The sequence below is a fragment of the Lacerta agilis genome, chromosome 4 (genome assembly GCF_009819535.1).
Source record: "Lacerta agilis isolate rLacAgi1 chromosome 4, rLacAgi1.pri, whole genome shotgun sequence".
Lineage (NCBI taxonomy): Eukaryota > Metazoa > Chordata > Lepidosauria > Squamata > Lacertidae > Lacerta > Lacerta agilis.
Window position 1 is genome coordinate 7,484,998 of NC_046315.1, and position 23,968 is coordinate 7,508,965.

The following is a 23,968-nucleotide window of genomic DNA, read 5'->3' on the forward strand; positions in this document are numbered from 1 at the left end:
TTCCCCAGCTGAACTCATAATCTTTCCGTACTACAGGGATGAATGCTGGGAGATGTTTGAAAAATAGGTGCTGGGGGGGGGGGGGCTCATCCCCGGGAAGCAGCAAAAACTTGCTTACTGTAGTAACCCTTTCCTCTCTGGATGCATGCCGGGATAAGGAAGGAGGAGCAGGTTTAATACATAGAAGGCAACTCCTAGGGGTCGAGGTCCCTTCGGCTTCCCCAATAAAATATTTGGAGGGGGCAGCTCCACCCCCCCAGTTAATAGCCATTGCCATTCAAATAGTGTGTCTCGTGATCGATTATGTGGGCTTAGGCTTACCTGGCCCCCTCCCAATATGTTATTCAAGTTGCGCCCCCCCCCCCGCCGCGATTTAATATATAAGGTCCCGGGGCTGAATGCTGCTGGAAACGAAACGCTTTCCTACCTGGCTGAGACCGGAAAGCGATTGCTCCCAAGCAAAAAGGTGCCGGGGCTCAAGGCTGGGTCTCCGCGGACTCTCTGCCTGCCGTGACCCTTTCCTGGCTGGAGGTGGAAAGAAAACGGACAAACATCACCTTCCCGCCGGGGGGAAAAAAAAGGTCCCGAGGCTGAACTGCGCTGTAGTCCCCGCTTTCCTGGCTGGCTGCGTGGCTGGGCGGGTCCGGGCGCGGGGAGCTCCGCCTCTGCTTCCTTCCTCGCCTCGCTCGTCTCCGGGCTCCCAGGTTGGAGCAGACGCGGTTCTGGGCCGTCCTGGAAGCCCGGTCGTTCGGAGCCGCGATGACCCAGCCCGGAGCTACACGAGCGGGGTAGCCGAAAAAAGCGCCGCCAAGCCGGCCGGGATTAGGAGAAAGAGGGAGAAGGAGGAGGGCGCGCGGCTGGGGCGCCTTGGAGAGCTCGCTTTTGTTCCGCTCCTGGCGCTGCGGCAACTCCGCCGCCGCCGCCGCCGCCTGCCCGGAGCGCAGAGCCTCGGGGGGAAAAGAGAAGAGAAGCAAGAGACGGGCCCGGCCGACCGGCCGCTCCCCGCCCTTACCCGGCTCTGGGTCTCGCAGGGCCGCCGCTGCGCGAGAGAGGAACACGGCAGAGTCCGGCCAAGGGTCGCTTGCGCCCGGCGCGCCTCGCCTCGCCTCTCCAAAGGCACCGAGGCGCCGCCGCCGCCGCCGAGGTTACACAAGCGCGCCGAGGGAGCAGGGAGGCGCCGAGGCAGCCCCACAAGTGCCCGGCTGAGCCGGAGCGTTTCTCCACCGAGGCGAGCCAAGGTAAGCGCGGCGCCTCTCAGGGACGCCCAGGCGCGGTTTGCGCGCCCCCCTCCCCAAAAATCGGCTCGCCGGGGGACTCCTCGCGCTCAGGCTCTTTGCGCGCTCGGGGAGGTGAGCTAGGTTGGGGGAGGGGGTGCTTTATGGGGTCTGTGGAATCGAGGCTTTTAATATTTATTTTCAACCCCGGTGTTAGTGGCTTGCCCTGGAGCGCATAGGAGCGCTCCTTAACGCGCGGCTTCGATATGCGCAAGTGTGAGGTTCTTCGGGTTGCCAACTTGCCGGGGTGGTTCTGCTCCTGTGGCTTTGAGAGGAGCTCGGCGGGGGGGGGGGGGTAGCCTGCTAAGCGCTGGAGGCGGAATTGTGTCGGCGTAGCCACGGGGGCAAGGTTAAAAGCTGGCAACCCTGGGGGGTGGCTGCGGAGCCCATTTCAACTCCATTCCATCTATGCACGTTTGCTGGGTGGTAGGGAGGTAATGCTGCCTTCAGTGGGGCTTACTCCGAAGTAAGTAGGGCATGCATTCCCAGGTGCATTTTTTTGTTAAAGAAAACAGGAGAGAGATCACCCCACTTAGATTCTTGTTATTCACCTTGTCATTAGTCTTTGGGTTGTGGTGGGCTATATGCATTGTTTGTGTTTGTGTGAATTATTCTCTCTGAGGGGGGCTGTGCTGAAGATGGTGCCCCCTCCCTTGAGTAAAGAGATCAACTTTTTTCCATTCCTTTAAGTCTCTTGTGCTGTGTTAGTTGCGCGGGAGGTAGATGTTCATCAGGTGCAGCTCACCCCTCCTTTACCCCCCCCCCCCCCCGCAGCATCCCAATACCCTGATGGAGAAAACATTTCCTAGTTGAATTTCTGCTATGTAAAGGCACAGCAGCCCTGTTTTTTTTGGGGGGGGGAAGGTGTCAACCCATCCTCTTTGGCACAGGGTGCAGGTAGCGGGCCGCACCATTTAAATCATAGCTGTCAACTCCCCCCCCCCCTTTTTAAGGGAAATTCCCTTATTCAGAATAGGATTACTCGCAAGAAAAGGGAAAAGTTGACAGCTATGATTTAAATGAATGAACCCTTCGTTTAAAATGAATGATCTCTCTGGCCCCTCGTTGCCCGAATCTACATTGTAAATGCTTTGGGGCTAGGACGTTTGCTCTGTACCTTTACAGCACTACGATACTGCTTTAAGCAGCCGTGGCAACCCCCCCCCAAAAAAAGAATCCTGGGAACTGCAGTTTGCTTAGGTTGCTGAGAGGCGTGAGGAGACGCCCTATTCTCCTCCCAGAGCTATATAATTTGCAGAAGGGTTTAACCGTCAATCCCTTCTCCCAGGGAACTCTGGCTCTCTGAGGGGAATAGGGGTTTTTTCCACCAATGCTTACCACTCTTGGCAAACTACACTTCCCAGAATGCTTTGGGGGAAGCCGTGGCTCTTAAAGCGATATAAGAGTGCTCTAAATATATGGAGCGGCTGTGGCCTCTGTTTATGCTACCGTGAAGCAGGGATGAACGGGAGACTGGACTCTGTTGGTTGACAGCAGCGATGTAACAAGGAGTGGATTGTGCATGTGTGTGAAAGGCCTGTGAGCTCATCTCTGCTCTGAAAGCAAATTCTTAAGGTTCAGGAGGTGCTTGGCCACACCCCGTTCTTTCCTTCTAACAGTACGGCTGCTTCCAGGTGATCTGTGCATTGTGCGTTTTATCCTGATACGTTTGCAGGGAGGTTAGATGTTGTTGTTGTTGTTCAGTCGTTCAGTCGTGTCCGACTCTTCGTGACCCCATGGACCAGAGCACGCCAGGCACGCCTATCCTTCACTGCCTCTCACAGTTTGGCCAAACTCATGTTAGTAGCTTTGAGAACACTGTCCAACCATCTCATCCTCTGTCGTCCCCTTCTCCTTGTGCCCTCCATCTTTCCCAACATCAGGGTCTTTTCTAGGGATTCTTCTCTTCTCATGAGGTGGCCAAAGTACTGGAGCCTCAACTTCAGGATCTGCCCTTCCAGTGAGCACTCAGGGCTGATTTCTTTGAGAATGGATAGGTTTGATCTTCTTGCAGTCCATGGGACTCTCAAGAGTCTCCTCCACCACCATAATTCAAAAGCACCAATTCTTCGGCGATCAGCCTTCTTTATGTCAAGAGAGGTTAGATGAGGTTGCGTCAAACAAGTGTCGTTCCACCTTTTTTGCTGCGCTTCCCCTTCACGCCCGTAATTGCAAAAAAAGAAAAAGTCGGATCTTTTTGTGGAGGGAAGCGGGTTTGTGTGCAAGGCCTCCCAGCGGACTATAACTGCTCAACCTGACTGTCCCACTCTGTGATTGATTCCTTGTCCGCCTCCCCCCTGCCTTGAAAACAACAAGCACCTGCAAGCTCCCTAACATCTTTCGCACCTGGATGTGCTTGGGATGTGTGTGTTTGTTGATTTATTTTTTATTTCTGGCTTTTGGTTCTGTGCTTCATCCCAAGTTCACCTGCCCAGGTGGGTTGCATCAACTGAAACGCAGTCACGAAATGATAATCGACAAATGGGAGAATAGAAATGTTGGGGCTCTAGCAGAAAATTGCGAAGCGGATCTGACAAGTGTGAAATCCCCTCATGCTTTTGGTAAAGGACCGTGTGTCAGGGATAGGGAAGCTCAGGCCTTGTGGCCCTCGAAACTCTCTGGAGGCCACGCTCCCTCCTCAGCCCTGCCTCCAGGCCACAGCATTTCTTGAGTGTTTTCTCTTGTCTTTGCACTCTGAGGATGATGTTTCTTGTTTGCCTGGATGGAGAATAGAGATGGCTACAGACGCTTCAGGTTACAGACTCCGCTAACCCAGAAATAACGCTTCGGGTTAAGAACTTTGCTTCAGGATGAGAACAGAAATCGTGCTCTGGCGGCAGGAGGTCCCATTAGCTAAAGTGGTGCTTCAGGATAAGAACAGTTTCAGGTTAAGAACGGACCTCCGGAACGAATTAAGTTCTTAACCCGAGGTACCACTGTACTGGGAAGTCTGTTCTGTGATTAGTTCATACACCTCCCTCTTCTTCCTGCTCCCTTTTGCCAAAGTGTTTTGGAACTGGCTTGCCATTAAAACTGACGCTCAGCGCCTGAAAGTGTGTCCAGGGTTGTAGCAGAATGTGTGTTTTCGAAGTTAATGTTTCCCGGACGTCTTGGATGAGCGTCTCTTGGCTCGCTCGGCTGACTTCATTCCACTCATGCCATAAATCTCTGCTCCGCTTAACTTAGGACGGAACTATTTGTCTCTCTTCTCCCCCAGCCCTCCCTGGCCGAGATGGGAAAGGAGAGGTGCCAGCGATGGTCCCACCCTCTGCCCAAAAGGCCACATCTGCCTGTAGCGTTTCCGCAGCGGCCTGTGAAAATCCCCCGTGGGAATTTGCACAGAAGTCTCGGAGCAATTGCAGAGGCGAATGTGCGATCATCCTTGCGGGAAGCTGATGTTTCCATGCCAGCGGGAATATCCCAAGCTCAAAAGAGATCTCCCCTGACATTTGTTGTTGTTCAGTCGTTCAGTCGTGTCCGACTCTTCGTGACCCCATGGACCAGAGCACGCCAGGCACGCCTATTCTTCACTGCCTCCCGCAGTTTGGCCAAACTCATGTTAGTAGCTTCGAGAACACTGTCCAACCATCTCATCCTCTGTTGTCCCCTTCTCCTTGCGCCCTCCATCTTTCCCAACATCAGGGTCTTTTCTAGGGAGTCTTCTCTTCTCATGAGGTGGCCAAAGTAGTGGAGCCTCAACTTCAGGATCTGCCCTTCCAGTGACATTTGTTAGTGCAATTTATTTTCCTGTGAGCTGCCCTGTCAGCCTTCCCCAACCTGGTGCCCTTCAGATGTTCTGTTATCTATCACATCAATATCCCAACTTTCCCCCAAGGACTTCAGGCACACGGTTCTCCCTCTCCCCATTCCACCCCCTCACGACAATCCTGCGAGGTAGGATAGGCTTAGAGGCAGTGTCCGGCCGAAGGAAACGCTCAATGAGCTTTCTATGGCTGAGTGGGGATTTGAACCCTGGTCTCCCAGGTCTGAGTCCAACACTGCCCTATGCTGGCGCTGTTGTTCTTTTGAACTACGATTCCCACCATCACCCTGAACCAGCATGGCTATGTGGTGTCAGCACTGTTCGAAATTAGCCAGGAGCCAGGCGCATTTTCCACCTGGCTTTTGACCTGAGAGCCAGTGGCCGACAGCCGGTTGGGAAACTTGCCTGGCGAATTTCGAACACTGCTCCAGTGTTAACCTCTGCTCCCCCCCGGCCACAATGTTTTATGAACATCAAAAAAATGTGGTTTGCATTTCTTTTTAAATTTCTGCTTGACACCTAAATAGAACTTAAAGCAGTCTTTCCCAGATTTATTGGGGGGGATGTTATCTGATGTTGCTCCTTGAGGATTGTTATTTATGGATATCATGGACCGCCTGAGCAAGATTAATGGCACCTCATCAGCTTAAGTCAGGAGGAGTGGGCTGGGTCAATATGAGCAATTAAGAGCCTTCCTTAATGTCTTAATAAGCTTGGACAAGCTGATGGCACCATGGAGGTGTTAACAGCTGGCAGCGCCTTCAGATCTGGGTGCTTCTCTCTCGGGGCAGGAGGGAGGGAGATTGTGGCCAAGGGGGTCATCGGGAGGCAAGGTGGGACCTGTGTGCTGGTTCTGCAGGCGGTGAAGGGATGCGATTTATGCAAAAAACTCCAGGGCAGAGGAAGCAGCTACTCCAGGCTCCAGGCCAAATAACGTTGATCCAGCAGTTGCAAGGATTCGCTCTTTTAATGTGCAAGCCCCTGTTCCTCTGGAACTCCCTGCCTCTTGATATTTGTTGTTGTTGTTTAGTTGTTTAGTCGTGTCCGACTCTTCGTGACCCCATGGACCAGAGCACGCCAGGCACTCCTGCCTTCCACTGCCTCCCGCAGTTTGGTCAGACTCATGTTGGTAGCTTCGAAAACACCGTCCAACCATCTCGTCCTCTGTCATCCCCTTCTCCTTGTGCCCTCCATCTTTCCCAACATCAGGGTCTTTTCCAGGGAGTCTTCTCTTCTCAGGAGGTGGCCAAAGTATTGGAGCCTCAGCTTCAGGGTCTGTCCTTCTAGTGAGCACTCAGGGCTGATTTCCTTCAGAATGGGTAGGTTTGATCTTCTTGCAGTCCATGGGACTCTCAAGAGCCTCCTCCAGCACCATAAGTCAAAAGCATCAATTCTTCGGCGACCAGCCTTCTTTGTGGTCCAGCTCTCACTTCCATACATCACTACTGGGAAAACCATAGCTTTAACTATACGGACCTTTGTCGGCAAGGTGATGTCTCTGCTTTTAAAGATGCTGTCTAGGTTTGTCATTGCTTTCCTCCCAAGAAGCAGGCGTCTTCTAATTTCGTGACTGCTGCCACCATCTGCAGTGATCATGGACCCCAAGAAAGTAAAATCTCTCACTGCCTCCATTTCTTCCCCTGTCCTTTAATTGCCCTGGTTTTGATGCCTGCCAAAAAGCTCTGAGTTTGGGCAAGCCTGATGAGGCATGCCCTTGTATTATGGTACACCAGTTTCTTCTTTTGAACTGTTGATTTTATCTGTGTTTTGAGCTCCCCCCACCCCCCCCGCTGTCATACTTCCCACTGGCAAAGGGGTCGTCTTTAGCTTGCTTTCAAGAATCAGCTCTCCTCTTCAGCAACAGGACCCTTTGCAGAGAAATTGGGCAGGCAGGCTGTAATTGTGGGTGCATGTCGTCCGCATGCCCTCGACCCCTTGCGTATTTCCACTGGGGGTTTCCCAGCTTGCCTGGGTTCTGAGCCCGGAGAGCCGCGGAAGAAGAAGAAGAAGAAGAAGAGTTTGGATTTGATATCCCGCTTTATCACTACCCGAAGGAGTCTCAAAGCGGCTAACAACCTCCTTTCCCTTCCTCCCCCACAACAAACACTCTGTGGGGTGAGTGGGGCTGAGAGACTTCAAAGAAGTGTGACTAGCCCAAGGTCACCCAGCAGCTGCATGTGGAGGAGCGGAGACGCGAACCCGGTTCACCAGATTACGAGTCTACCACTCTTAACCACTACACCACACTGGCTCTCAACTCGCCCTGTTGACCGCGGTGTAATGGCCGTGAAGAATCCTATTGACTCTGCGGATATGAAGGGTCGGGAATGAAACGTTTCCGAGCTGCCCAAAGGAAATAAAAGAAACCGGAAGTCATTTTTAAAAAACTTTTTCTTTCTTTCTTTCTTTTTCTTTTTCTTTGTCTTTTTTTTGAGTTCTATTTTTACTTGATTGTGTAATTGTGTGTAATAGTGCGATTGCGTGATTGTCTTTTGTAATTGTTTAGATTGCGTTTGTGTTATTATTTGTATTATCTTAAAGAAATTTCAATAAAACCTGTTTTTAAATTTAAAAAAATGAAATAAAAGAAATCAGATTAATGAGCGGAGGTGGGAAAATAGGAGGGGCCTGCACGTGCGAGGACCTGCAGAAAAAATAATAATTCGTGGCAATGCTTTGCCTCCTACCCAGGATCCCTTTCCTCATTTCACTAAGCCTGTCCTTAAATAACTGCAAAGCGGCGTCGCACAGCGAGGAAGAACATTGAACTGTGAGCTTTTAAATCCTCACTTTGTGGCTAAGCGGAGATTTCCGCCCCTTCTGTGACTGCTCTGTTTCAGCCTTTTGACCCCCGTCATCCATCAGATGGGTGTGAAACTGGCCTACCTGAGACAGGGAATTGAAAGGTGGTGGAGAACTTGGGAAATGGCTTTGAGCTGCCTACAAATGGGCTTCCCTGCAGGGGAGGGTTTGGGATACAGTGCTAGAAACTGGGATATATACACACACACACACACACACACACACACACAACCCGCATTTTTTGCTCCATAAGATGCACTTTTTTCCTCCTAAAATGTAAGGGGAAATATCAGTGCGTCTTATAGAGCGAATGGTGGTCCCTGGAGCCGAATTGCCCAGGGGCCAAAAGCAGATAGTGCTTTTTATTTTACAAAGAGAAAAAGGGGTGTTGAAAGGACCCCGCTCAGCAGCTGATCAGCAAGAGATCGGGAGAGAGATAAGAGTCATGGCTCCCTTTCAGCCCCGCCCTCCATTGTTGAATGTGCTGCAGAGGGAGGTTGTTTGTTTCCCCAGCGACATGTGACTGGCTGATTAGATTATCTGTCTGGAAACTGTAGAAATGGCTCCCTTTCCTTTAGAAGCTGCAGAAATGTGAGTTGAACCCCATAAAAATGGGGCTTTTCCTCTTTGCTTTTCCCCCTTTGCAAAAGGAGCTTTGCTTTTCCCCCTTTGCAAAAAAAGCTGCAAAACTTTCAGCTGGTCCTAAAAAAAAACAGGGCTTTTCCCTTTGCAAAAAAGCTGCAAAACTTTTAGCTGATCCTCAAAAAAACAGGGCTTTTAGAGGAGGAAAACCAGAAAAATGTTTTTTTCTTTCTTGTTTCCTCCTCTAAAAACGAGGTGCGCCCTATGGAGCGAAAAATACGGTAAGCTTATTGCCAAATGGAGCCTTAAACCTAGGTTACGGAAACCACAACAGAATGTCTAGGCGCTATTTTTTTTTTTAACAGCAGGGTTTATTATTGTAATATTACTATTATTAATTTCATTTCTATACCACTTCACATTTTAAAGAAAGAATATCAAAAATGGTTTGTAACACATTGAAACACATCAAATCAAACAATCAAGAATAAAGCAAATTCAAGCTTCCAGGAAAATATTTCAGATCCCTCTCTAAGTGACCTGTTGCTTTCCCCATGGTTACCTACCGGTACTTAATTTATAGGGCTGCCCCACAGCAGAAGGACTCTGGGAAGCCCGTGTGGTGTAGTGGTTAGAGTAGGGGTCAGCAATCTTTTTCAGTCATGGGCCGGTCCACCGTCCCTCAGACCATGTGGGGGGCCGGACTATATTTTTTTGGGGGAAATGAACGAATTCCTATGCCCCACAAATAACCCAGAGATGCACTTTAAATAAAAGGAAACATTCTACTGAAGTAAAAACATGCTGATTCCCGGACCGTCCGCGGGCCGGATTGAGAAGGCAATTGGGCCGCATCCAACCCACGGGCCTCAGGTTGCCTACCCCTGGGTTAGACTAGGACCTGGGAGATCAGGGTTCAAATCCCCATTCGGTAATGAAGCTCACTGGGTGACCTTGGAACAGTCCCAGCCTCTTAACAGGATCGTTGTGCAGATTAACTGAGGAGTAGGGACAACCTTGTATTCCTTGGAGAAAAATGTGAAATATAAATGCAGTAAATAAGATCTTCTGCTGACCAGGTTAAGAAAGCTGGAGGGGCCAGCCAGGTGGAGGTGTCAGTTGCCAACCTGGCAACCCAGAGGTCTCGACGTGGCCGCAATTGGACCCGCGTCAGTGTCAAAATGCGCCTAGCGCCTGGCTAATTTCTAACACTGTTGGAGAACCTATGATCAGTGTCAGAATTTAGCCAGGTGTTAGGCGTGTTCTGCTACTGGCGTGGGTCCAATTGCGACCACGTCGAGATCTTTGGGTTGGTGACAGAGGAAAGCAACATGTCACTTAGGGAAGGACCTGAAATGTTTTCCTTGAATTGGTTTTATTTGACGTTTCAATGGGTTGTAAACCGCTTTGAGATTTTTTTAAAAAAAATATTAACTTTATTACATCAAATACAGAAAGAAAAAGAAAATAACAATAAATAAAGGATTTTTTTAAAAAAATCCATGTTTGAATTTCTTCATAGAAAAAACACACACCGTAAAATACATTCAAGTAATACATTCATATATTCCAAATAATTCGGGTAAACCGCTTTGAGATTTTCTTTCTTTCTTTGAAATAGAAAGTGGTATAGAAATGAAAATAACAACAACATCTAAAAAAACCTCACTGCAAAAAAGTGCCTAGAAATTCTATTGTGGCAACTGCAACCGACTGCCTGTGATGTTGGACTTTAATTGCCGTCGTGTTTGACTGCTGGCGAAGGCCCAGCTCATGATGAAGCGAAGATTTTGGCAGCTTTTGACGCAGAGCGTTCACTGTTGGAATAGCTCTGTGTTTGAACGTAACAAAAGCCTGCCGGATCAGGCCAAAGGCCTGTCTAGTCCTGCATCCTGTTCTCTCACAGGGGGCACGAGATGCCTTGTGGGAAACGCCCAGGCAAGGATCTGAGGCGCGGCGGCGCTTTCCCAACCTGCAATAATCATTGGCTGGAATTTGAGGCCTAGCGCTCTGGCACCTGGAGGTAGAATTTACCCTTACCCTCCATGAATTTCTCCAATCCGCTTTGAAAGCCACCCGGCTTGGTCATCAGTACACCTTGTGGCCGTGAGTTCCGCAGGTTCGCTACACGCTGTGTGCAGACATACATCGATGTGCGGGGTCCTGAACCTTCAGCTTTGTTGCATGTCCCCAAGGGGCATAAAAAAGTTTTCTTCGCAATCTCCAAATTTTTTTTTATAAGAATTTATTAAATTTTAACAATAAAACACACACAAAATACAAACACTACAAAAAACTACAAAAAATAAAAAAATCTTAACAAACAAACACTTATTTAACTATCCTTATCTTATTCCTAACATTTGTTATGGGACCTCCTCACGCCCCCTCTTCTGCGTTCATTTCTAATCTTCTTTAGTAACTTTGTAACATTGTAAAATCTTCTTTCTCACCTCTTAATCATTATAAACATTTATCAACATTTAACTCTATTTTAATCCTAGCAAAATCTACATAACATAATTCTAACGACTTCTTACATCCTATCTTAAACTAACTTCTGGCATTACTGTAGCCTTAAATGCCCTCTGATTTTAATTTCAAATGTCTATCTTTTCACGTCGTTTCAAATAGTCTTTAAATTTCTTCGCAATCTCCTAATTTTTTTTACACCTTTCCCCGGTCTCCTCTTAACTCGTAACTCCTAATTCTGCATTTCTCTCAACTAAAAAGACCCAGTTGCTGCAACCGACAGGTCACTTCATCCCCTCGATTATTTCAGTTGCCTTTCCCTGAACTTTCCCCAACCCTACAGTAGATCCTCCTTTTGGCATTATGCTCACAGCAACATTTCTCCATGTTTTCATCGTTTAGCTTTTGCATCCCCCCCCCCCCTTTTTTTGGAAAATCTGACTTTTCCTTTTTTTTTTTTTTTTTTAGCACAATGGAACAGATGCTCCATTTCCCTGGGTGTAAATTTCCTAAGCACACAGCCGTTCGTGTATGAGCATAAGTGGAATATGCCTGTTGAATCCCAATAAACCCTGATTGATGGGACTTAGCAGGCAAATCTCTAGAGGAAAATGGGGTTCAGGGACGGGCACCAAATATACGATGCAAGAGGGAAGGGCATATTCTTATCCCACCGACTCACAACTGAGCATCTGAACAGTACTTAATCCCCCCCTCTACTTAAATAGCTTTTTAGCATATTTATACACCCACACCAGGTGTTTTGCATGAAACTGTTAACAGTCTAATGTAATGTATCCAGGAGCATATTTTTTAAAATGCACTGTTAAGGAGAAATGTGTTGCGGTGTTTGGGACTTTTTAACGTAGGCTGGTGCAAGCTGCCGCAGAGCAAATTCACGTAACCAGTGTGGCGTGGTGGTTAGAGTATCGGTCTGGGAGACAGGGGTTCGAATCACCACTCGCCCATGAAGCTCACTGGGTGACCTTGGCCTAGGCAGTCTCTCACATGCTAACCTACCTCGCAAGGTTGTTGTGGGGGCGAGAACAAATGTACGGCCACCTTGAGCACATTGGAGGCAGTGTTAGAAAGTGAGATAATTCACCTAGGCCCCAAATAGCTCCTTAAACCAAGGTTAGAAAGGTAAAGGGACCCCTGACCATTAGGTCCAGTCGCGGACGACTCTGGGGTTGCGGCGCTCATCTCGCTTTACTGGCCGAGGGAGCTGGCGTACAGCTTCCAGGTCATGTGGCCAGCATGACTAAGCCGCTTCTGGCGAAATCAGAGCAGCGCATGGAAACGTCATTTGCCTTCCTGCCGGAGCGGTACCTATTTATCTACTTGTACTTTGGCATGCTTTTGAACTGCTAGGTTGGCAGGAGCAGGGACCGAGCAACGGGAGCTCACCCCGTCGCTGGGATTTGAACCTCCAACCTTATGGGGGATTCGAACCTCCGACCTTCTGATCAGCAAGCCCTAGGCTCTGTGGTTTAACCCACAGCGCCACCTGCGTCCCAACCTAAACCAAGGTTACTGTCGCCAAAATGGAATGTCTAGTTGCCGTTTTTTTGGGGCAAGATGCTCTAGAGTCTTTTGTTTTTCAAATGACGGACTGACTGTGACCGATTCTCAGTTGAACATCTGGTTAGCTCGGATGGCAACCTGGAGCTAGGTTAAGAGCCTTGAGAACCTAAAGAGGAAAAGTCACTTGATCCCAACAGCCCACTTTTCAATTGGCCTATCCTGACCTCCTTTTCCTAATGGCGACTGCTCCTGCTCAGGCTGCACAGAAAAAGCAATTTGGTTCCAGAAATTCATTCCGATCGTGCAGATAAAATATGACCGATAGAATGGTACAGGTTAGGGTGTTAGTGTGTGAAAACAGTCCAGATCCAATGATCCCTGGATGGAGAGATTAGACGCCATGCTGGTCCCCGGGCATCATCACTTGGTCGCAGGTGGCCGATAGCCAGGAGCAATATGCGCCTGGCTAATTTCGAACACTGCTTGGAGGAAGAGGTGAGATCTGAATGCAATAGATAAATGAAAGTAAGCTCTTCAAATTTAGAATCCTAGAATCCTAGAGTTGGAAGAGACCACAAGGACCATCCAGTCCAACCCCCTGCCAAGCAGGAAACACCATCAAAGCATTCCTGACAGATGGCTGTCAAGCCTCCGCTTAAAGACCTCCAAAGAAGGAGACTCCACCACACTCCTTGGCAGCAAATTCCACTGTCGAACAGCTCTTACTGTCAGGAAGTTCTTCCTTATGTTTAGGTGGAATCTTCTTTCTTGTAGTTTGAATCCATTGCTCCGTGTCTGCTTCTCTGGAGCAGCAGAAAACAACCTTTCACCCTCCTCTATATGACATCCTTTTATATATTTGAACATGGCTATCATATCACCCCTTAACCTTCTCTTCTCCAGGCTAAACATACCCAGCTCCCTAAGCCGTTCCTCATAAGGCATTGTTTCCAGGCCTTTGACCATTTTGGTTGCCCTCCTCTGGACACGTTCCAGCTTGTCAGTATCCTTCTTGAACTGTGGTGCCTAGAACTGGACACAGTATTCCAGGTGAGGTCTGACCAGAGCAGAATATAGTGGTACTATTACTTCCCTTGATCTAGACGCTATACTCCTATTGATGCAGCCCAGAATTGCATTGGCTTTTTTAGCTGCTGCTACGTTTCCCAGCTGTACCAAAAACTCCGTGCATCTTGTCTGTTCTTTGCTACAGCAGGAATTCTCGTCTCTGACCAGATGGCAAACTGGGATCTTTCCACGCCTGAAATCTTTGCCCTCTCCAGATTTGAAGCACTTCCTATTTTTAGAGGCAGCAGGGCTTAATCTATCTGCAGCGGCTTCCACAAATCCTGTCTTGTTTGTCTGCTTTTGAAGAGGAGGGAAAGGAATCGGAGTTAGCATGGCAAAGAAAGGAGGACTTTTATTTTTTGCAACAAGCAAGAGTCAGGGGATTTTCTGTTTCTGCACATTACATCTGCCGTCTTAAGCAGGCTGCGTTGTTTGTCCGTGAGATCCTATTCCTTTATGCCATCCAGAAAGGGGTGTGTGTGTGCTTTTTTTGAATATTAAAAGCAATCTTTTTTTTTAAGCGGAGGTTTATGAATTAAAATAAAAATCCTTAATGAAAATCCTTTCCTTTCGGATTAAGCTCAAAGTGAGTTGCAGTCAGACAAACCTGTTTGTGTGTGTGCTGAGATTTTGCAGAAGGAAGGGAAAGGGAAGTCACGGGATGTATAGATTGGCTTCAGATTCCCAGGAATTTTCACATCCGGTTTGAGAATGTGTCCGTTTGAAAGCAAGCTTCTTGTATGGGGTGGGGGGAATGTGTCTCTCCAAGTGGTTGCCTCGTCTCAAAAAGGATATTTATACAACTTTGGAAAGCTTCGGAAAATGATAATCTTCTGACTCCCCTATGGGACCAGAGCACGCCAGGCACTCCTCTCTTCCACTGCCTCCCACAGTTTAGTCAGACTCATGTTGGTAGCTTCAAGAACACTGTCCAACCATCTCATCCTCTGTCGTCCCCTTCTCCTTGTGCCCTCCATCTTTCCCAACATCAGGGTCTTTCTAGGGAGTCTTCTCTTCTCATGAGGTGGCCAAAGTACTGGAGCCTCAGCTTCAGGATCTGTCCTTCCAGTGAACACTCAGGGCCGATTTCCTTGAGAATGGATAGGTTTGATCTTCTTGCAGTCCATGGGACTCTCAAGAGTCTCCTCCAGCACCATAATTCAAAAGCATCCATTCTTCGGCGATCAGCCTTCTTGATGGTCCAGCTCTCACTTCCATACATCACTACTGGGAAAACCACAGCTTTAACTAGACGGACCTTTGTCGCCAAGGTGGTGTCTCTGCTACACGATAGAAGCGCATAAAATGTGTTTATTTACTTCATTATTTTTCCAGGTTGCTTTTAGGGATGGGCGATAATTTGAAAGTCCGTATTGCGATAATTGGTTTCATAACTTTTGACCTGGCAATATGTCATGAATCATGATGTGTGTGTGTGTGTTTGTGTGCGCTATGCAGAAACCACAATGTGGGAGAAACCATGAAGCCAGCCAATGCCTCTCCATAGCTCCATCCTTATTTCAGGCATTGTGATATATCGATATATTGCGACATTTGGGCACCGATACATCGCAATGTTGAAAACCGGGTATCGCCCAGCCAAAGCGGCTTTATTCTAAAAAGAACCGCCCAGAGCAGCTTGCAAAAAGTATAAAACAATGTGATCGCTGGTAAAAAGGGTTAGAGTCATAGAATTGTAAAATTGGAGGGGACAACAAGGCTCATCTAGTCCACCCCCCCTGCAATGGCGGGATGTGGGGCTCGAACCCATGAACCTGAGATTACGAATTGCATGCTCTACCAATGGAGCTATCCCAGAGCTAGTTGAGATCAGGGTGGATAAAAAATCAATGATTTAAAAAATAAATAAATTTTTTTAAAAAATCAGATTTTTAAAATTTCAATTGGATTATTTTTATTTCAATTGGATTTTTTAAAATTTAAATCAGATTTTTAAAATAAAATGCTTTTGGAGGAAAAAAAATCTTTACAAATATAGTTTTCTATTTTAAGTTACATTATAGTCCAAAGGCTATTCATCAGGAAATAAGGATTTGTTTTAAGTTTTTCATGTGTTCTAAAACTCAGTCTAAAGATTTTTTTTATTGTTTAACCACATCAGTTTACAAACATGGATACATATGCTATTATGTTATTGTTTTAGTTAAATTGTTTCAGTTGTTATTAAGGAAATGATTATTTTTCTCCTTCCAATAAAGTACAGCAGAAAAGTTGTCCAATTGTAAACGGTTAACTTATTAAACCTCACCATAATTTCATAATTATCTGTCAATGTATTTCTAATAGTATAACCAGATCAGTAATTTTTTGATATAACTGTAAAAACTGCTCTGAAAATTTACAGGTGAAACTCGAAAAATTAGAATATTGTGGAGAGGTTCATTTCTTTCAGGAATTCAACTTAAAAGTTGAAACTAATATATGAGATAGACTCATGACATGCAAAGCGAGATATGTCAAGCCTTTATTTGTTATAATTGTGATGATTATGGTGTACAGCTGATGAGAACCCCAAATTAACAATTTCAACTTTGGGGTTCTCATCAGCTGTACGCCATAATCACCACAATTATAACAAATAAAGGCTTGACATATCTCGCTTTGCATGTCATGAGTCTATTTCATATATTAAACTCCAGTAGCTAATGAAAACAATTGCTTACATAAATGGACTTTTCCACAATGTTCTCATTTTTCGAGTTTCACCTGTATTAATCCAAAAGTGAAACCTTCATCTGGTTGCAAATATTAAGATTGTACCAGCAAGAATGATTCATTCTGTAAAAATAAAAATAAAAAAATGATTTAAATCAAGTCTTACTGACTAGTGATTTAAATCATGATTTAAATCATGATGATTTAAATTGTGATTTAAAGGAAATCCACCCTGGTTGAAATTCCTGCATGGCAGGGGGTTGGACTAGATGAGCTTTGGCGGTCCCTTCCCGCTCTACAATTCCGTGATTCTATGGTTCTAATCAAGGCCCTGTTTAAGCAACAGATCTTTTTGTGTGCCTGTGCGTGAAGCTGTCTCTTTCGTTCAAGCTTTGCCATTCTGAGACACCCCCGCCCCCCGCTCTGCCTTGTCCGGTGAATTTTGCCATTCGGCTGATTTTTCCATTCGGACATATCGGATCTTGGAAGGAGCTGCTGCCTTTGTGGCTTAGTGCCGAGGAGCGATCTGCTGCCTCCTTGGGCAAAGTGGCAGGCTGTGATGTATGAGCGAGTTTGCCTTGATTCTTAAGCAGAGGCACGTGTTATCCTTTTGCGTGTCTGTCGGATCGCAGGGTTATTTATGGAGCCGATAACGTCTGCGTTAACCTGCCGTGTGCCGTGACACTCTGTGTTTTTGTGGGGGGGATAAATCGACGGCTGCGGGGCTGCATGCGCTTGCTTCAGAGTAAGCCCCACTGAACTCCATGGAAGTTGCTTTCAGGAAAAGCCGCAAGCAGGATCCGGCTGTTTTGATGTGTCGCTGGCTGGTCTCCTTCCCCTTTGGTTGGTGGCCTTGTGAAGGCCAACACTTGTCATGGGTTCGACAGCCAAGCAGAATAGGAGAATCCTATTAACAAAAATTTCTTCTTCCTCTTCTTCTTCTTCTTCTTCTTCTTCTTCTTCTTCTTCTTCTTCTTCTTCGTCAAAAGATCTTTATTGGTTCTAAAATTTTCCAAATTTCGCCATCATAATAAATAATACATACCTTATTTCTTTTAACCTTAATACTTTAACTCTAAATGAATTTGTACTTCCTCCTTCTTCTGGTTTCTCTATATTTTCTTTATATTTACACATTTGTCATGTTTACATTCTATGTGTACTTACCGGTAATACTATGGAATAATACTATTCACAATTACATTAATGTACAGCGGAGGCTCGGGTTGCGAACGCGATCCGTGCGGGAGGCGCGTTCGCAACCCGCAGCGCCACGTCTGCGCATGTGCGGGTTGCGATTTAGCGCTCCTGAGCATGCGCCAGCGCCGAAACCCTGAAGCAGCCGTAACCCGAGGTATGACTGTACATCCTCCAGTTGTTGTAATATGTTTGTTCAATGTTCTTAAACCCAAAACGAATGATTTTTTAATAAACTTTATGAGGTCTATTTCAATCCCGCGAGTGTCTTTATTTGTGTATAGTTCTTTCATGGCATAAAAGCACAATAGGGAAAAAAAAACAAAATCCGTCATAAAAAACAAAAACAAGAACAACTCAGTAATCCCCCCTCCCCCCAAAAAAACATTTTACGCTTGCCATATTTCAAAAGGTGAAAATCTGGACACAAAAGTTGTTGAGCTTTTTTTCTTTATAGAGCTATCGGCAATTTCCACCCGGACACACCCTATTTAAACGCGTTACCGATCTATGGTTCTGTGATCGCAACTCCAGCTAGCTCTGGCAACAATTCACTCGTTCCAACATGCAAGAAGGAAAATCGTGCACAGTGGAAATGGTCCTAACTATGGACTAAGGGTAAAGGTAAAGGGACCCCTGACCGTTAGGTCCAGTCGTGTCCAACTCTGGGGTTGTGGCGCTCACCTCGCTTTATTGGCCGAGGGATCCGGCGTACAGCTTCCGGGTCATGTGGGCAACATGACTAAGCCGCTTCTGGCGAACCAGAGCAGCGCACGGAAACGCCGTTTACCTTCCCGCCGGAGCGGTACCTATTTATCTACTTGCACTTTGACGTGCTTTCGAACTGCTAGGTGGGCAGGAGCAGGGACCGAGCAACGGGAGCTCACCCCGTCGCAGGGGATTTGAACCGCCGACCTTCCGATCGGCAACCCCTCGGCTCTGTGGTTTAACCCACAGCGCCACCCGCGTCCCTTTTAACTGTGGACTAAGGCAGTGGTTTTTACATTGTATTTGTTGACCTGGCTCCTGGAAATCTCCACATGGTCGCAACTGGACCCGCTCCGGAAGCAAAACATGCCGGGTTAATTTTGAACACTGCCAGGGGGGGGGGATTGCTTCTAATTCCTTGTTTCGAAGTTGTTTTCCTGGCATGGGAATGCTGAGGTCAAGAACAGAAGACAGAACGTAGGTGGCTTTTAAAGGTATTAATCCTCCGCCTTTTTACTGCCACCTGATCTGTGCTGCATCTCGGGAGCCGGGCATACATTTTGCATGTGAGGTAAGCCCTGGATCCAGTTCCCCTCCCCGCCCCCAAATCTCTGGGGAGAAAAGATCAGGCAGCCCGTCTGGCAGAGGTGAACAGCAGCAGCAGCCGCCGCCGCAGCAGCAGCAGCTGTACATTGCCCCAGCGAGCATATCCAAAGCCGGATTTCGTTCGGGGTGACTGCGTCGCCACGGGCATGCCAAGTGTTTGCGGGCAAAACATCAGGCCACCCAGAGCCCTTGCCAGCTAGAGAACCCGAGGACCATGTCAAACCAGCGAGAAAAAGATGTGCTTCGTAGGGAGAGAATTCTACCAGGGATTACAGGAGGTTTTACAGGAATATATTGGGGAGAAACTTATTATGATGGGAGATTTTAATGGGGTTGTGGAGCCCAAAGTAGATAGATCAAATAAAAAATCGGATGTTAAACAAAGTAGATTACCCAATTCTTTTTTTTTTCAAATGGTTGACATCATAGGTCTGTTTGACTCCTGGAGGTACAAACATCCTTCTGACAAAGAGTTTACGTACTATTCTCGTTCAAAAAAATCTGCGGGCAGAATAGATGCGAGTTGGACAACAAAAGAGCTACTGGGGGAGATTCGCACAGTAGAAATCCACCCTAATATTTTATCAGATCATAATTTAATACAACTGATCATAAGAGGTAAGGCAGATAGGAGGTAGGAGATGGAAATTGAATGAAAGCCTTCTGAAAGACGACAAGATCTTGTTAATGGCTAAAGAAACATTGAAAGAATACTTTCAAATAAATATTAGTACTGAAGTTAAAAAGATGTGCTTCGTAGAGAGAGGCGTAGTGGATTTATTTAGGTATTTATTTGCAAAGGCATTACTCAGTCGTCTCAATTTGTTAGTCACCCAGGCTGATCTGCAAGAACCTCCTGGCCTCCGTATTGAGGCTTCCTGCCAGAGCGGTGTTGCCCAACCTGAATGGCCATTCTGGGAGTTGTAGTCCTTAACGTCTGGAGGGCACCAGATTGGAGGAAGCTGCTCTGGCTTAAGGAGAGTCTTTGGGAACATAGGAAGCTGCGTTGCTCGGGTCAGAGTGCTTGCTTGTCCTTCAAAGCCTATATTGTCTACTCTGACTGGCAGCCGCTTTCCAAGACCTGAGCTTTCCCCCTTCCCTTCCTGCCAGATCCTAACTAGAAATGGCAGGGATCCTCCCTGTGCTATATCCCATTCATCACTGCCTGAGAGGGAGGTGTTACCAAGAAAAGGGTAGGAGCAGATTTAGCAGTGGACTACACCTTTCCCTTCTCCGAGAGAGACATTGCCCAGGCAGATCCTGCGCAACGGAGCTCTGAACCTTTTGTGCAACTTCAGACCCCGCCAACTCCTTTGCGCTTTCCTTGCGTGGTTTGCTTGTGTGTCGGCATTTAGGAAGCTGCCTTTTTATCTTTTTTTTTAATAAAGAATTTATTGGTTTTTACAAAACAAAGAACAACATAACACATACTCCAACACAAACCCAGACACAAATCCAACAATCAAACCATAATAAAGACAAATACAAATAATTCTTTTTCTTGTTTACACACAAAAAAAAAACTTTTCTTGTTCGAATCACTACTAGGTGACTTCCCCCATTTTCTCTCCTTTGGTTCCAATTCCCATTTTACTTTAATAACTTCTCATCTCAAAAATTAAATCATTCAAAAATCAAAACTAAACAAACTTCTTAAAATCTAGTTTTTACTCCAAAATAATCTATCACTTCTTAGCTTGAATCAAATCTATTCCAAATATAACTTCGTAATAATTAAAAATATAACTACATAACACAACATATTACTTCTTGTATCAAATCATACATCTTCTTTCACAGGAAGCTGCCTTTTTAGGAGTCGGCCATCTAGCTCCATGTTGCCCACACAGGCTGGCAGCAGCTCCCCAGGGTTAGAGGCAGGGGACAGTCCCACTCCTGTTAGCAGATGCCAAGGAATTTGTTTGATTCTGGATTGCTTTATTGGATCTTTTAATGTGTGTTGTAGACCGCTTTGAGTCCCCAACCCTCTTTAAAATATGAAGCTACTGTATATCAAAATGAAATCAGTAATAATAATCTACCACTGAACTACAACCAACTAGACTGGTGACTGGGAGCGGCCGCCGAGACCGCATAACACCGGTCTTGAAAGACCTACATTGGCTCCCAGTACGTTTCCGAGCACAATTCAAAGTGTTGGTGCTGTCCTTGAAAGCCCTAAATGGCCTCGGCCCAGTATACCTGAAGGAGCATCTCCACCCCCATCATTCAGCCCAGACACTGAGATCCAGCTCCGAGGGCCTTCTGGCGGTTCCCTCACTGCGAGAAGTGAGGTTACAGGGAACCAGGCAGAGGGCCTTCTTGGTGGTGGCGCCCGCCCTGTGGAACGCCCTCCAGTCAGATGTCAAGGAAATAAACAACCGTCTGACTTTTAGGAGACATCTGAAGGCAGCCCTGCTTAGGGAAGCTTTTAATGACTGATGTTTTAATCAATTTTTATTCTTTTGTTGGAAGCTGCCCAGAGTGGCTGGGGAGGCCCAGCCAGATGGGCAGGGTAGATATTAGAAATAATAATAATAAATAATAATAATAATATTCTCCCACATCCCTCAAGACCAGAACATTTCACCAAGGATATATATATCCTTCTTTCTTTCTTAGTTGCTTATTTTAAATAAACTCCCAAGTACGCTATGCCAAATTTTAGCATATTGAAGTAGAGCAATACCAAAATAACAGCCGAGTCACATCATAGACTCATCTTATTTACACAGATTCACCTCTATGCAATTGGCTGTAGCTCCGGCCTTTTTCTTCTGCTTGCATCTCTCCTGCTGGTTTATTTCTTGGATAATCATTTCCGCAGGATCTTTTTTTGGGGGGAAAGTATTCATACCATGTGGGATTTTCCTGGCTTAAACTTCCTTTAATTTTTGTATACCCCAGACTATCCTTCCGTAGTTTATCTCAGGCATAGGCAAACTCGGCCCTCCAGATGTTTTTGGGACTACAACACCCATCATCCCTAGCTAACAGGACCAGTGGTCAGGGATGATGGGAGTTGTAGTCCCAAAAACATCTGGAGGGCCGAGTTTGCCTATCTATGCCTGGTTTAGCCACACATCTGAGTCTGCTCTCTTTTCTTAGCCACGGGCCTTTCTGTCGGGTCTTGAACTCTGATAATGCTTTTTGTTTCCCTGGATGGAGGTAGAGAAGGTTTGGTGAGCGAATGAACTTTGTGGCTCCATCTGCTTTTGGTTCCGGCCCCTCCTGCCACTGGATGTGGCCCCCATAAAGTTCATTTGAAGGGGATGTGGCCCCTATCTTGGAAAAGGCTCTCCAACCCGCCGCTCTGCAAACATCTAATTCTGGTTTTAATGGTGCGTTAGCTGGGCACAACAAGAGCCTTTTGTATGTATCCCAAATTCTCAACCGGATCAAGGAATTTTGTTCTATATAATTTGTTCTGAATTTGCTCACTCTTCATGGCGTTTTATGTTATTGGACCCTCCATCAAATTCTCTCCCAATTTAGGTAAATCAGAGTGGAGATCTGTTTCCACATTCTGAAAGCCAGTTGACACACTTGGCCAAATAACTTTTGTATCTGGGAGGGAATAATCACTTCTGTCTTTCCGTCATGTACTAGTCTTGTCTTAATCCTTGCTGTGTGTCCCCCACCCCGATGAATTTTAATAACAGTCATTGCCATTTATTCATTTTTTGCTTTGATATCGTAATAGGCAGTGGCCGAGACAGAAAGTTTGCGCAGGGTAATATTATCATTTTAACAGCCGAGAAAAAGGGCAAATGTAATTCCACCCTTGTCTGAAGCGTGTGATGAAACATTTCTTCTACTCCCTTGTTTTCATACAGTTTTTCCTATTGCCTGTTAATTTAATTCCTAGATATCGACTATCACTCTTTCCCCCAATTATACTTAACTTTCTTCTTTAATTGTTTTTCTGGATTTCTAATCATCATGATTTAAAATGAACAATTTTGCCTGTTTTGAAGGTTCCCCCCTCCCCATTTTTGCTTGTTGCTCAGCCCCAGGGACTTAAGGGATTATTTTGCTGTGATTCCTATATTCCTATAAGGGGTTGGACTGGATGATCTCTGGGTTCTTTCCCAAAAGACAGTAGCTAAAGGGGGCTCCCTAGGATTCATGCATTAAACTGGCATAGTTTTGTATAGATGGTCACACAAATCATGACACCCCAATACAGTGGTACCTTAGTTCCCAAACTTAATCCGTTCCAGAAGTCCGTTCCAAAACCAAAGTGTTCCAAGGAAAGTAATGCAAAACAGATTGATCCGTTCCAGACTCGTAAAAACAACCCCTAAAACAGCAATTTAACATGGATTTTACTAGTTACAGATAGGTAGCCGTGTTGGTCTGCCATAGTCAAAATAAAAATAAAAAAGGATTTTTTTTATTTTGTTATGAATTTTACTGTCCAACGAGGCCATTGATCCATAAAATGAAAGCAATAAACAATGTACTGCAGTTGCACAATCAATCAGTCAATCAATCAATCAGTAGCTGAACTGGGTTCCACACAGTCGCAAAAACAAAACAAAAAGAGCCGCAAAAATGCAAAATAAATAGCAAAAACAGACAGACCTCAGCGTAACACTCAGAACGGAGCACGTTCAGCTTCCGAAAAAAGTTCACAAACCAGAACACTTACTTCTGGATTTGCAGTGTTTGGGTTCCAAGTTGTTGGAGTACCAAGGCGTTTGAGAACCGAGGTACAGTGGTGCCTCGCAAGACGAAATTAATTCGTTCCGCAAGACTTTTCGTCTTGTGGAAATTTCGTCTTGCGAGGCACCGTTTCCCATAGGAATGCATTAAAATTTAATTAATGCGTTCCTATGGGGGGAAAAGTCCAGGGGCCCCTTCCAACCAGCACCGGAGCCGCGCGGCGCCGCGTTTTAAGGCTGCAGCGAGCGAACAGCAGCGATGCTGTTCGCTCGCTGCAGCCTTAAAACGCGGCGCCGCGCGGCTCCGGTGCCGGTCGGGAGGGGCACCTTCTGATCGCGCCCGCCATCTTGGGTGGGCAGGCAGGCGCGATCGGACGGCGCCCCTCCCGACCGGCACCGGAGCCGCTCGGCGTCGTGTTTTAAGGCTGCAGCGGGCGAACAGCAGCGCTGCTGTTCGCTCGCTGCAGCTTTAAAACGCGGCACAGCGCGGTCCGGTGCCGGCTTACAGTGGTACCTCGCCAGACGAATTCGTCTTGCGAAAAACAGCCATAGACGAATTCGTCTTGCGAGTCAGCTAAAAACTCGCAAAACCCTTTCGTTTTGCGAGTTTTTCGTTGTGCGAGGCATTC

At 46.5% G+C, this 23,968-nt stretch overlaps 1 protein-coding gene across 1 annotated transcript in view; it reads left to right on the forward strand.

The window, feature by feature from the left end:
* The first annotated feature begins 1,016 nt into the window (after positions 1-1,016).
* Positions 1,017-23,968, forward strand: part of GDPD5 (glycerophosphodiester phosphodiesterase domain containing 5) — a 152,324-nt gene continuing 129,372 nt past the window's right edge. Inside the window, exon 1 of the mRNA XM_033145979.1 lies at positions 1,017-1,238. The gene's annotated coding sequence lies outside the window, so the exon portion shown is untranslated. The remainder of the gene's footprint in view (positions 1,239-23,968) is intronic.